Source organism: Pocillopora verrucosa, chromosome 2 (genome assembly GCF_036669915.1).
Source record: "Pocillopora verrucosa isolate sample1 chromosome 2, ASM3666991v2, whole genome shotgun sequence".
Classification (NCBI taxonomy): Eukaryota; Metazoa; Cnidaria; class Anthozoa; order Scleractinia; family Pocilloporidae; genus Pocillopora; species Pocillopora verrucosa.
Genome location: NC_089313.1, coordinates 12477202 through 12489422, shown reverse-complemented (window position 1 = coordinate 12489422; position 12221 = coordinate 12477202). Strand labels below are relative to the sequence as shown.

Genomic DNA, 12221 nt, shown 5'->3' with positions numbered 1-12221 from the left:
GGGCCTGTCTACATAGAGGTGGGGGACCCCAGATAGGTGATGTAACCCGTCTAGCAGATTCTATTTTACTGAAAGCAGAAAAGGGATAAGGGTTTAGTCTTTCTCTTCGACATAGGTGAAGTTTTGTGAAAGTACACTGAACATATCTTCGGACCGAGTAAGCCTCCTGTACAGCTACACGGGAATTGCTACGTTCTTTCGCAACCACTTCTTTTGTAAGGTCAGCGGGTTTAAATTCAAGTTTTTTAGGTATCTTTGAACTCTACTAACTAGGAACGAGATATTTTGTATTTGCTTGCTTCTGTTACCCTTGGTTGGATCCTACAACTCTATGGTGGCGTTTTCAGTCGTGTTTGTGCTCATGGACGTTCACCTTAAGGGCTTAATGCGTCTTGTTGTACTGGAATGTGTAGGTTTTAAAAGAACAGAGGAAGATTGCGGCTTTCTTGCCATTAGCGTCAGACTTGCATCGTATATTAGACCAGTCATCATAGGTAAATAGTACTTTGTGCATAAGAGTAGTTTTTAGTCGACTGCTAGCCTTTGTTATTCGGAACGCTGCAAGACACACGCTTCTCCGCCTGCTGGAATATTTGAGACGAGTCGGGAAGAAGTTTGTTTTGCCTGGAGTCAAGCACTAATAGTTAGGGTTAAATCATGCCTTGTTTATCTCATGCAAAGTACAGGGAAAAAAGTACGAAAAAACCATGCAGAACGGAAAATACTTTGTTTCTCAGGCTTTGTATTCAAACAATTACAACAACAACAAGAATAACAATTTATTCAAATAGTTGTTTTTTGATTGGGTTAGATGTCATTTCAGAACATAATACTCCTTTTATTTCTCTGCTTTAGTGCTCTCTGTAGCTCGAGAAAGGCCCCGTGGCCCAATGGATAAGGCATCTGACTACGAATCAGGGGATTCCAGGTTCGAATCCTGGCGGGGTCGCTGTTATTTTAGGTAAATTAACTTTTTATCCCCTGGATTTCTTTTACATTTTAATCACCTTTCACGAAGTTAGAAAACCAGATACTACGTGTGGGGCGTAGTTATGTTTGCTAGAGTAGCATTGCTGCGTTTGCTATCAAAAAGCATGGAATGGTTATTCAATATTCTCCGGCTTCTATAAAATGTCATCCTTTAGTAAAATGTAGCCACCCCCGGTCCAGTTATGATGCTTGTCACGTTTGCTTGTTTTCCCAACTTATTATTGAAAGTCAGCTTAATGTAAACTCAACAACTGAAGGCTAAGGCATTCGTTCTTATTTTCTTCTATAGATGCAGCATGCCATGATATCAACTCGGAATGTGTGCTCTGTTACAGATGTGCATTGCCGAATTTCAAGGAGCTAGCGTATCAGTTTTGTCGTGAAGGCAAGGCAAGTATTCCAAGAGTCTGATTTTTTCATAACTGTAATGATTACATGCTGGCAGGATTGGGAGACTCAGAGTTCGGTTACGAACTTAACAAAACTAGGACAAAACTAAAGTCAAGATACCCATCGGCTAAACGTATTCATAAGTGAAAACATGATGAAAATTAACGGAGCATGCGATCTAAAGCGCTTTTCGATTGAGTGTCGTGAAACCAAGACCAAAGTAACCCAGACGGCCAATCAGAAGAAAGGAGAAAACCTTTATAGCCCATGAGAACATAAAATAATAGCAATCAAACGGCCTGAAGCGTGGGAAAGCGCGGACGACCATTTCGTGATTGATTTTAGTTTTGCATCTGATTGGTTGAAAGAATGGTGCGAGTTTTCAGGACCAATCACAAAGCGATGTCAGTTACTTTCGACACTCAACTTTAAAGGTAAATTGTTTTCATACACCATCGAAATACAAACATGATCCGTCAGCTTTCCAGTTGGTGCTGAAAACTAATTACGCTCTAGAAGTTGATATCGGTTTGATGACAGATGAGAACATTTTGTCAAACCCAAAGGTAACTCTTTGTGCGCATGTCCTTTCTTATCAGAGAGACATTGCAGAGACGTGCTGATTGATGTTGGGGTAAAAATTGCCGAACTGAGAGGACCAAGCCACTTCATGCGAGGTAAGGCTCTTGTTGGCAATAGTCATGCTAAGTTATGCTCCCATTTCAATGTTTGTTTCAGTGTTTGAGGAAAAAGTGTCGACATTCAGCGTACTCTGTGTTCTTTTGTGAACAGACAAAATTTACATAGCTGAGATTATCTTCATCAGTACGAAGTTTGCCTAACAGTTTGCCAGTACCCTTTACAGTGAATAATACATGGTGCATCATGGACCACGCTAATCGGAATGCATATCCCAGCATACTTTTTCAAACTGATATTGTCTTCGAAAGTATGTACTTCATTTGCATCTCATGTTTATTTGAATAAAAAAGAGATGAACAACTTTGACAAATTTGGTCAAAAGTCACCAAATAATTATTAAATATGATAATGCTACATACATATTTACAAAAACTTTATATAATGATATTTTGAAAATTGAAATATTTGTTCCTTTAGACATGGATGTTTAATTTATTTGCTCACAAAAGTTTTCAAAAGACGATGAAATATAACGAACTCAAAGTAACGAACAACGCCCGGCTTTGAAGTTATTGAGCAATTAGAAAGATAAAAGACTGGGTCGCCCGCATTGAAGATGATCTGTTGGATGAAAAAGAGAATCCGAGTTAATGTCACGATTTTAAGTCAAAGGAAAGTACAAGTAGTACTACAGTTAACACAAAGCTACATATCAAACTCTTTCCCCAGTGCGACGAACATTTGTTTTTCTCGGTTCCAGGTGTACGCAACCACTAACTCCACGTAATGTAGGAAATATGGATATCCTACATTAGGATATCTCAGACAAATCTCAGACACTTGAAGGAGTTACACTTGAGCAAAAAAAAACCCTATTTGATATGCATTTGGACCTTACAAGGAAGTCTCTTTGATTATCTATTTATATTTTCGAATTTGTCAGATGTTCTGAAAAAAAGTGAGAGGTCGGGGAAACATGTGCAGCATCTCGAGGTATTTTTATTTTTCAATTTAGTTCATTGTGCCATACATGTTATTGTAACGCTCCAGCCATTTTTAAATACTCCGTTCCCAAGCAGCAAACCACCACCGCCGCCATTTTGTCCGTCATTTCTGGCAATGAATCCAAGTAATGAGGAGGAGTCAAAAATACCTTCTGACAATACAAATGCGCAATCAACGGCAAGTTGTTAGCAAGGAAAAGAAAAAGATTTAAAAAACAAAAACAAAGGAACAATGAAGATGGGACACAGTCCGTTGCAAAGGTCTCTGATAATTCCATTACTGTTGCCGCCAAAAATTCGATTGATTACAAATTCGTACTCTTCTTTTGTTACAGTTCATTCATGCCTTTTGTTCTGTGCGCATAACTTTCATCAATATTCTGTTACTCTTTCCTGCATAATTGCCTTTTGTTTATGTCCCTTGTATTAGTCTTTACCGCGAATTTTATTCATTCGGATCAACCGTTTAACTATTCGAACCGTCTAACTGCTTATGCCGTCTCTGTCGATCGCTTTACGCCGCTTTACGTTGCTTTCCGTCTCTTTACATCGTCTTTAATTTGGCAGTTGACCCACATCTCGTGCGACGTTTGTAAGTGTCTTTTGTTTTCCTTTATTTTTGCTTTCTTGTTTGTTTATTTCTTTACCTTGAATTGTGACAGCTATAACTTGTAATCCATTTCTTGCAACCGGTTACGTATTTATTTCTGAACTTCGTTTCGTTTAGCCATTTTGGAAGTGAAGTTGGACATGTAACGAGCATTTTTGGATACAACACTGATGTACAACCCTATCAATTGGAGCTTCCTTAACAAAGACAAATATATGTTGTAAAAAGCTAGAAAAAGCCGTCGGCCATCGAGCAGTGGTCAAGTTATTCTGTAGGGCCACCCCAAAAGCTATGAAGGCCAACCTCAAAGCTAGCCTGAAGCATTCGCCGGACCAGTTCGTTCTCTATGTCGGCTCCAATAACCTTAAATATAAAAAGAGTTGCAAGATGCTGAATCGATCATAGACAAATCGAAAATTCATCCGACTCCACCTCCGCCATATCGAGGCTTACTTCCACAAGGGATGAATTCAATAGAGCAGTGAAAGATGCGAATAAACATCTAAAGAGCTACTGCCGTCAGAATGGATGGAAACCTAATCCAGCATCTAATGATCACAGAAATTGGCTTAATCAAGGGAGGACTGCATCTTAGTTATAAAGGTAATCAAAACATTTTTAACAACTTTAACGCGCTCTCCGCAGATTTCCTGCGTGCTCAGTGTATTAAATCCAACAGTGAATTCCGTATACTGAATGAAAGTGGTAGAGAGGGTCCAACATAGGTTTGGCAGGATGCAGGATGGGGCCTAAAATCGAGGCGGGATGTGGAATACGAGATACTTTAAAGGCGAGATGCGGGATGAAGATAGGAAGGCGAGACCGGGACATACTCCGATTTGAATGCAGGATAGGGGTTGGGACGGGTATAGGCGAGCTCATAAAAAAGTATTTATTTGCTTTAGAAACGGGCTTAATTAATGCTCCCGTGTAAATTGAGGTTGAAATGCCTAAATGATTCAGTAGTACGTTCAGTTTTCTCTGTATTGGCTACAAATGTTTACACGAAACACCATGGTATATTCAGTTTTCTCGCCCTCGTAATTTTCTCTCACGAGTTTGTCTGAGTGATCATTTGTTTCTGTACGATATTATCGGTTTTTTTGAGGATTTCTCTTAGCAATGGTTGCTGCTGTACTAAATGCCACTTGCTCATAAGGATTTTTTTGCAAGGTTTGGAGATTTGGAACTGTTGGATAGTATTGTCGGTCAGTGCAGGAAAGGGCTTGAACTTTATTACAAATGATGATTGACCCATCCTAATATATTGCCTACTACCACGCAGCGCCTACTACTAAACGTACTTATTCTACATAGGAAGTAGAACGTCTGGGAACAGGCCTTGTAATCAGCATTATTTATAACAGAAATAATTATAATACTAATAATGATAATTACAAAATTTATGTAGCGCCATTTCCATTTAGCCCAATAGCGCTTTACAATAAGTAAAGAAATAGAAAACTAAATCTAACCTGCTTACGATGAACAAATATGTGACTACATGATTTAAGAATATCTCATAAAGCGCTATTAAAAACATATGAACCTCTTGCGAGGGCCATATCTATTGCTCAGAAAAATAAAATAACATAAAATGCACAAAAAATGGTCTATTCAGGAAAACTCGCTAGGCACTAAGGTGGATAATTTCTAATTTTAAATACAGCAATTATCTATACCTTTTAGCAAGTTAAAAGTGGGGGCATATAAATCTCCTACGAAACAGTTACGCTTAGTCTTTCGAGTCCCAATGAAGCCCAAAATCCTTGAAATTACAAGGTTTCAATGATGCGAGAGGTCTGAGAATGAATTTTACATACTGGCTTGGTCTCTTGATCGAAATCTACATTAAGGTGTCAGGTTGAACAGCTGTTTTGTGGTAATGAGGTTAGCATCGTAGCAATCGTAATGTAGGCAGAATCTTTTTGTTAAGTCTCTAGGTTTTTTTACAAAAGAAAAGTTGAAGCTCTTAACTCGGAGAATGGGCTATTTTTGGTCGAAAAATCAGCATCTTTCCAAAGTGCCGGAGGGTTGTTCACGTCTCTGATCTTGGAAATCTTGTACTGCGCCGGTTGACTCTTGACTTGGGAAGCATTTTCAAGTAAAGATTTCATGCCGTTAGGGTTTTAGCTGGTGATGGGAAGGGTCATAATGAAGCGAGGACGGCCTCACGAGGATGAAGACCTCGAAGAAAAATGAATATCGAGTGAGTTCCCTCTAGTTTACGGTGTTTGTGGCCGAAGGCGAAGTCTGGGGAACATATGGACACTTGGTGAGCCAAACGAGGCGAGTCATCTAATATTTGATTTATCTTAAATTTATTCGTACAAACATTCTAGTTCTTATGATAAAGCACAAGAGCTTATGTGTTGTTTCAACCTGCCCCCCTCCTGCCTGGTACGACTCGTCTGCATTTGACTGTCGTTCGTGCCAAGGAAGTAAGGAATTAAAAAACCTTACCCTCCCAGGGTGGTTAATTTAAAGCGGAGGTGTGAAGTGTTTCTATAGGGAATACAAGCGTCTTATTTTTAAGGTCAAGGAGTTGAAAGGTATTAAGTTCGCTCTTGTGAAAGAATTAAACATTCTTAAAGATGAGCAAGGAACGTGTTGCCATGATCTTAATAGTTATCACTGGCTTTACAGAAGTTTAAAGACGATATTTAATAGCGGTGATACAAGTAGATTTGCTCTCACACTGCAGTGATGCACTCTGTATGAGAGTCATCTGCATTGCTATGAAAGGTGACCATTTTGATGTAAGGCCATACACGGTACCTTCTTTTTCGTCACCAATTCAACAAGTTTTAAAGTTTTTTAAAATAGCCAAATCAATTGCTTCTTAATGAGTAGAAAGTCGTGTTCCCTGATCTTGCCTTCTACAAAACAAATAGGTCCACACCGCTTTCGTGTGTCTTGGACAATAATAATAATAATAATAATGATAATTAACATTTCTAGAGCACCAAAATTATAAAAATATTCTAAAGCACCTTACAAAATATTCTATAAAAATATTAAAGGAATTAAACGATAAAATATGAAAAATATGAAAGATATTAAAATGCGAAAACTGTTAAAAATGTTAAAACAACTTAAAAATGGGTACACTGGCTGTTTTGAATTTCAAGCAGCAGTTTGTTCAACAGAAGTGGCCTAGAACGGGCAAAGGTGCAATCACCAAAGGTCTTGAAATTAGTTCTTGGGATCTTAAGAAGGCCAGGAACATAGGTGATGACCAGAAATGGAGTGTAAGGTCTTGAAATTAGTTCTTCGGATCTTAAGAAGGCCAGGAACGTAGGTGATGACCAGAAATGGAGTGTGGCTGCAGATATTCTGAAAACAAGAATCAAAAATGACTGCTCAAGTATGTGCTTCAGTTGACATCTTATAGATGAAACTGCCTCTTCTATTGCTGAAACTCTCATTGTCACAGGTTAATCAGTGTTTTAAAGACTGTGGTATAAGAAATTGGCAACAAACGAAAAATTGTGTGTAATTAAGATTACAAACACCTCAAGCTGGAAAGACAAACTTTTGAGTGAATGATCTTTCAACATGCAATATTCCAAAGACAACAAATGCTCTGTGAACATAGAGTCATAGTATCCCTAGATAGCCTACCTCAAATTTAACTTGAATCAATGTCTGGAATTTTTATCTTCAAGATAAATTTATGGCATTTTCCCTCTCTTTCTTTGCCCTTTTGGAAGACTTAAACAAGCTTTTTTGCCCAGCCTTTCAGCATTTTCTGTTGTGGCCAGAAACACAGCTACTTAATACCACCTTGAATTTGGCACTTTGATCTTGAAAATTCCGGTGGAATTATTCAATTATTGATTTCAAGGCTGAGGCATGTGTGTCGCTGATGGCATCTCTGTGATTGGTTAAGGTATAAAGCTACTTCCGGTCTGAGGGAGGCAAAAGTGTGGACTTATCTTTGTTGTTGGATTAACTTTGGTTGAATTCTTAGCTGGATAAGTATTTGATGAATTTAGTGGATTTATCAGGCACAAAATATGCACAAAATATCACAACGCAGCTAGTAAGCTGAATTGCAGAAAATTTAAAGTAATTTTGGAAAAAAATTTAGCATTATGCATGGTCCTTAAAAAAACTACTATACATGGTAAAATTTGCATTATAAAATCTATGTTTATTAGTATCAAATTTACTAATTAAGACTTAGTTTATGTAAAACTGATATTTACTCATTGAAAATCGTTTATGACTAGGTAAAACTAGGAATTGTCTTTGCCATACACAGATGGTATAAAAGAACATTAATTTTGAATCTGTCAATTCTTGTGAGCAGTCTTTGGAAGGTTTGAGTTTTCCATGTTCTGTACTTTGGTTGGGGCTTGAGTGGTAGCTTTAACCTTGGCATTTAAAGCAGACACATGAAGGCTCTCCCAAAGGGGAATGTAAAGAATAAAAAGGATCACTAGGCAAAGATATGTAAGAACTTGTAAGTGTGGCAGAAGGGATTGCCACTTTCAGATGAGTTTATGGTATTAACTAAATGTCTTCATGATCTACCATTTGCTCCTTTATAACCTCAAGTCTCCAAGTAGGGAGATTGGGTGGGTGCATTAATTTTTCATCTGCATATTTTGCCTGAATTAGAATTGCTTTGCTTGTTGGTTAACTTGAACCTTCTTTGCCTTTGTGTCTTTCTAGTCTCCCAGAGTAACCATGCAGTAGTTTATTTCCTCTCCTAGAAGTCTATTCTGAGTCAACTTGCAATTAATGATTATAAAAGCTAATTATAATAGTTATTAGGAAAGTACAGACTAAATTACGGATAAAATTATTTAGAATTACAACATGCTTTAAAATCCACAAGTGTAGAAACTAGTGAAAATTGAAATGTTTGAGTGAAAATATGGTGGTCTTTGATGATATCTTTGGCAGCTAACAGTTCCATGATAAAATTGTAATACTGCAGAAACCACAGCACAGGGAATCACGTCCACATCATGACATCTATGCTTTGGGCACTGAACCCAAACCAGAGAATTGATGCATTCATTTCAGTTCTGTGTAACTTAACATTACAAGGGTGGGGTGTAACAATTCCACAAAAACCTGAGGCAAGCTGAGTCATCCCTTTATCGGTCAACGTTCTTGTTGCCTGTCAAACCAGGAGTTCTTGTCAGAGGGACAAAATCTGTGTTTCTTTGCTGAATCTCCAGCTTGGATAGAGTGGTGTAAGATGGCTATCAAGTTCTTTTTCATGGTGTAAACAGCTACATTTATCTCACTATCGGATGGATTTGAGGTTGACAGAACGTTATGTGTAATGGTTAGACCATGGTATCTCTGAATCTTCTTTACTTGCTTGTCTGAGGTGGCCACGCCCTCCAACTGGCTTTTTCATGTGAAAAACACTTGCCTCAAGGAAATTGTAGGGCATTAGGTATACAGGACAAGCAGAAAGCAAAATATTATTGATTGAATTACTAAAGTAATTTACAGTAGAGCAAACATTGCCAAACAATAAATCAACAACTATGTACCTACTGTCTTATGCACATAGTCAAACAGAAACTGTACAATAAAATTGAAACATTTTTCAGAGAACTGTTCAGAACAGTTGAAGTTGACCACATGTTAAATAATAGAGATAGTTAAGGAAAACGGGCTTAGATATACTAGCTTATATCCTTTTCTTTTAAAATCCCTTTCTTTATCTGAGCTCTATGATCAATAGTCTGATAAAGCCAGGTTGAATCTAGACTCACCGATTGGTCGATCAATGTCAGATTCAAAGAAAGATGAACTTATTAATATATCGGGTGTTGATAATCATAGTAATAATGATAATAATAGTAATGATAATTGTTATTTGTACTAATTGACCAAAAGCACCTATCAAAGTTGCTAATGCATATGTTAATTACATTATAAGTTTAATATTTGTTAATTCAGAAGCAAATCTGAGGTGTTTGAAAGCTAAAAGGAATAACTCATTGAAAATGTCTTAACTTTACTCTTAAGGAAACTTAAGCATGCTACAGTTCTTATTTTGTCTATTTGTTTGGCCAGAGTGAGGGAGCAATGACTGAAAAAGTGCAATTTTCACAGGAGTCAGGACTATCCTCAGAGACCTAACAATTCCTTGTTGGTGGGGTGGAGTGGAGTGTCCAAGGCATGTTATTAATTAAGGAGTCTGCATCAACAACTTTATTCACAGGGGATGTTTCTTTAGTTTGCCTTTCTTTTCTTTCTATAATGGTTTAGGACTTTTTACTGGTCATCTCAGAGGACAATCACTACCTCAAGAGAAAAGTCTCGGCAAGCTAGTTGTCAGGTTGATTGTAGCTTGCTAGAAATCTATCTCATGAGCTCCCCTTCAAGACATGTGCCTCACGTAAAACTATACATAGATATACATATAGGAAGTCTGATCTGATTTTTCTGTTGTACAGTGCTTAATACGTAGAAGTAGAGCGCAATATTTATGAGATAGGGGAAAAAACAGAGACTATACTTTCATCCCTACAAGCCTTTTTCGTGATTACTCACTCATCAGGGGATTTTATTGTGAAGAATATTCATAACCATCATTTATATAATTTACAAACTTGCATAAAGGCATGGCGGGAAATTTCAATGCTTTGTTCAATTGTTAATATACACAGTATTTGGTTTTTCTGTGGTGGCATGAAGACACGTGTTCATTACGTTTATTGAGTGATGATAATTCAGGTTGGTGGATGATAAGTAATTTTTCTTTGAGGCAGAGGTTGCATCTTTTGCTTGCGTTGTTGTAGGGTGATCTTGATGAAAGGGTGTGCCATAAAATAAAGTGGTCAATGTTATTTTCTTTAAGGGTCCAGGTATGTTTGCTGAGTTCGGTAGAGTTTCTGTGTTTTGTGTGTTGGAATGATGTGGTGTGGTTTCTGTATCTAGTCTTCAAGTCGTTTTCTGTAAGTCTGATTTACGTTTCAGTGGTGCTGTTGTCCTTACGTGTGACGGTGGCTCGGTAGATTAGTGATGACTGGAGGCAGTTTCAGTTAAGTGGGCATGTGTTCTTCTGTTGGCAGCTCCAAGTTTTGGCGTCTTTTGTGTTGGTGTTATTTGCGGTGTCATTGAAGGGTTTGGATGAATTTAAAATGCGTTTGTTGCTGTTGTCGATGGTCTACTTAGTGTTATTCATGCAGCTGTAGCAGGTTTTGATTGTGTTACGATTAAAGATTCTTTTAAGTTTGTGGTCTTTCGGGAAGTGCTTGTCTTCTATGGCAAGGAATCTGTGTCTGATATCGGTGCTGACATTTTTGCTGAATTGGGGGTTGCACCAGAGTATGTTGTTCCGTTGACTGTCTTTTCGTTTGTTAGTTATGGGTGGTTCATAATGTAGAGTGGACTGGTATCCGCATTTGTTGAGTGCTTTTTGATATGGAGCCGCTCCTCTATATCAAAAAGCACTTGATGAATGCTTTTTGATATGGAGGGGCGGCTCCATATCAATAAGCACTCGAAGAATGCAGATACTGGTACACTCTACACTACGAACCACCCACAACTAACAACCAAAAAGCAGATAACGGAACAAAATACTCTGGTACAACCCCCCATTCAGCAAAATTGTCAGCACCAATATTGGACACCAATTCTTTGCCCTAGTAGACAAGCATTTCTCGAAAGACCACAAACTCAGAAGAATCTTTAATCGTAACACAATCAAAATCAGTTACAGTGGCATGAATAACACTTAACAGATCATGGACAACCACAACAAATGCGTTGTAAATTCGTCCAAACACATCAATGACACCATAGATAACACCAACACAAAAGACAGCAAAACTTGCAGCTGCCGACAGAAGATCACATGTTCACTTAACGGAAACTGCTTCCAGTCATCACCAATCTACCAAGCCACTGTCGCACGTGAGGACAACACCACCGCTGAGACATACATCAGACTTACAGAAAACGACTTCAAGACTAGATACAGAAACCACACCGCATCGTTCTAACACACAAAACACAGAAACTCTACCGAACTCAGCAAACATATCTGGACCCTTCAAGCAAATAACATTGACCACTTTATTTCATGGCGCATCCTTTCATGAAGATCACCCTACAACAGTGCAAGCAAAAGATGCAACCTCTGCTTCAAAGAAATATTACTTATCTTCCACCAACCTGAATTATCATCACTCAAGAAACGTAATGAAGTTGTCTACTGTGTAACAATTGAACAGAGAATTGAAATTTACCATGACGCCTATTTGCAGATTTGAATAATAGGCGTGGATATGCATATTATATATATATATTCCTTGTGGTTTAAATTTACTTTGGCATTTATGGGAATAACAGAAATTCAGGGGATGAAAAGATGGCAAAAAAAGGAGATTATACACTAACATCTGGGCCTCATAACACATTATAGAGGTGACCTAAATAGTTAAGGCAAAGTATGCCTCCTTAAAGAAAATGTTTGAATTTGTTTATGTTTATTATATGAGGGCTCAAGGCTGTTCATAGCATTATGCAACTGTGTGACATTGCATACTAGCAGCTGTTTCTTAAAATAGGAGAAACCTTGTCCATGCGGGGCTGGGTAGATG

The 12221-nt window shown here is 38.0% G+C and overlaps 1 long non-coding RNA gene and 1 other non-coding gene across 4 annotated transcripts; both read left to right on the top strand.

Moving 5' to 3' along the window:
- Positions 1 to 722: 722 nt before the first annotated feature.
- LOC131784646 (uncharacterized) lies at positions 723 to 10354 on the top strand. 3 transcript variants are annotated; one of them, XR_010716702.1, is made up of 6 exons: positions 723 to 961; positions 1280 to 1380; positions 1980 to 2057; positions 2966 to 3015; positions 3754 to 4239; positions 9685 to 10354. It is a non-coding gene; the product is annotated as an uncharacterized lncRNA (long non-coding RNA). The 3 variants fall into 3 exon arrangements; XR_010716701.1 differs by lacking the exon at positions 9685 to 10354 and having other exon boundaries at positions 3754 to 5776; XR_010716703.1 differs by lacking the exons at positions 723 to 961; positions 1280 to 1380; positions 9685 to 10354 and adding an exon at positions 1643 to 1814 and having other exon boundaries at positions 3754 to 5776.
- On the top strand, positions 877 to 949 carry Trnar-acg (transfer RNA arginine (anticodon ACG)). The gene has a single exon. It is a non-coding gene; the product is annotated as a tRNA-Arg (tRNA).
- Positions 10355 to 12221: the final 1867 nt, after the last annotated feature.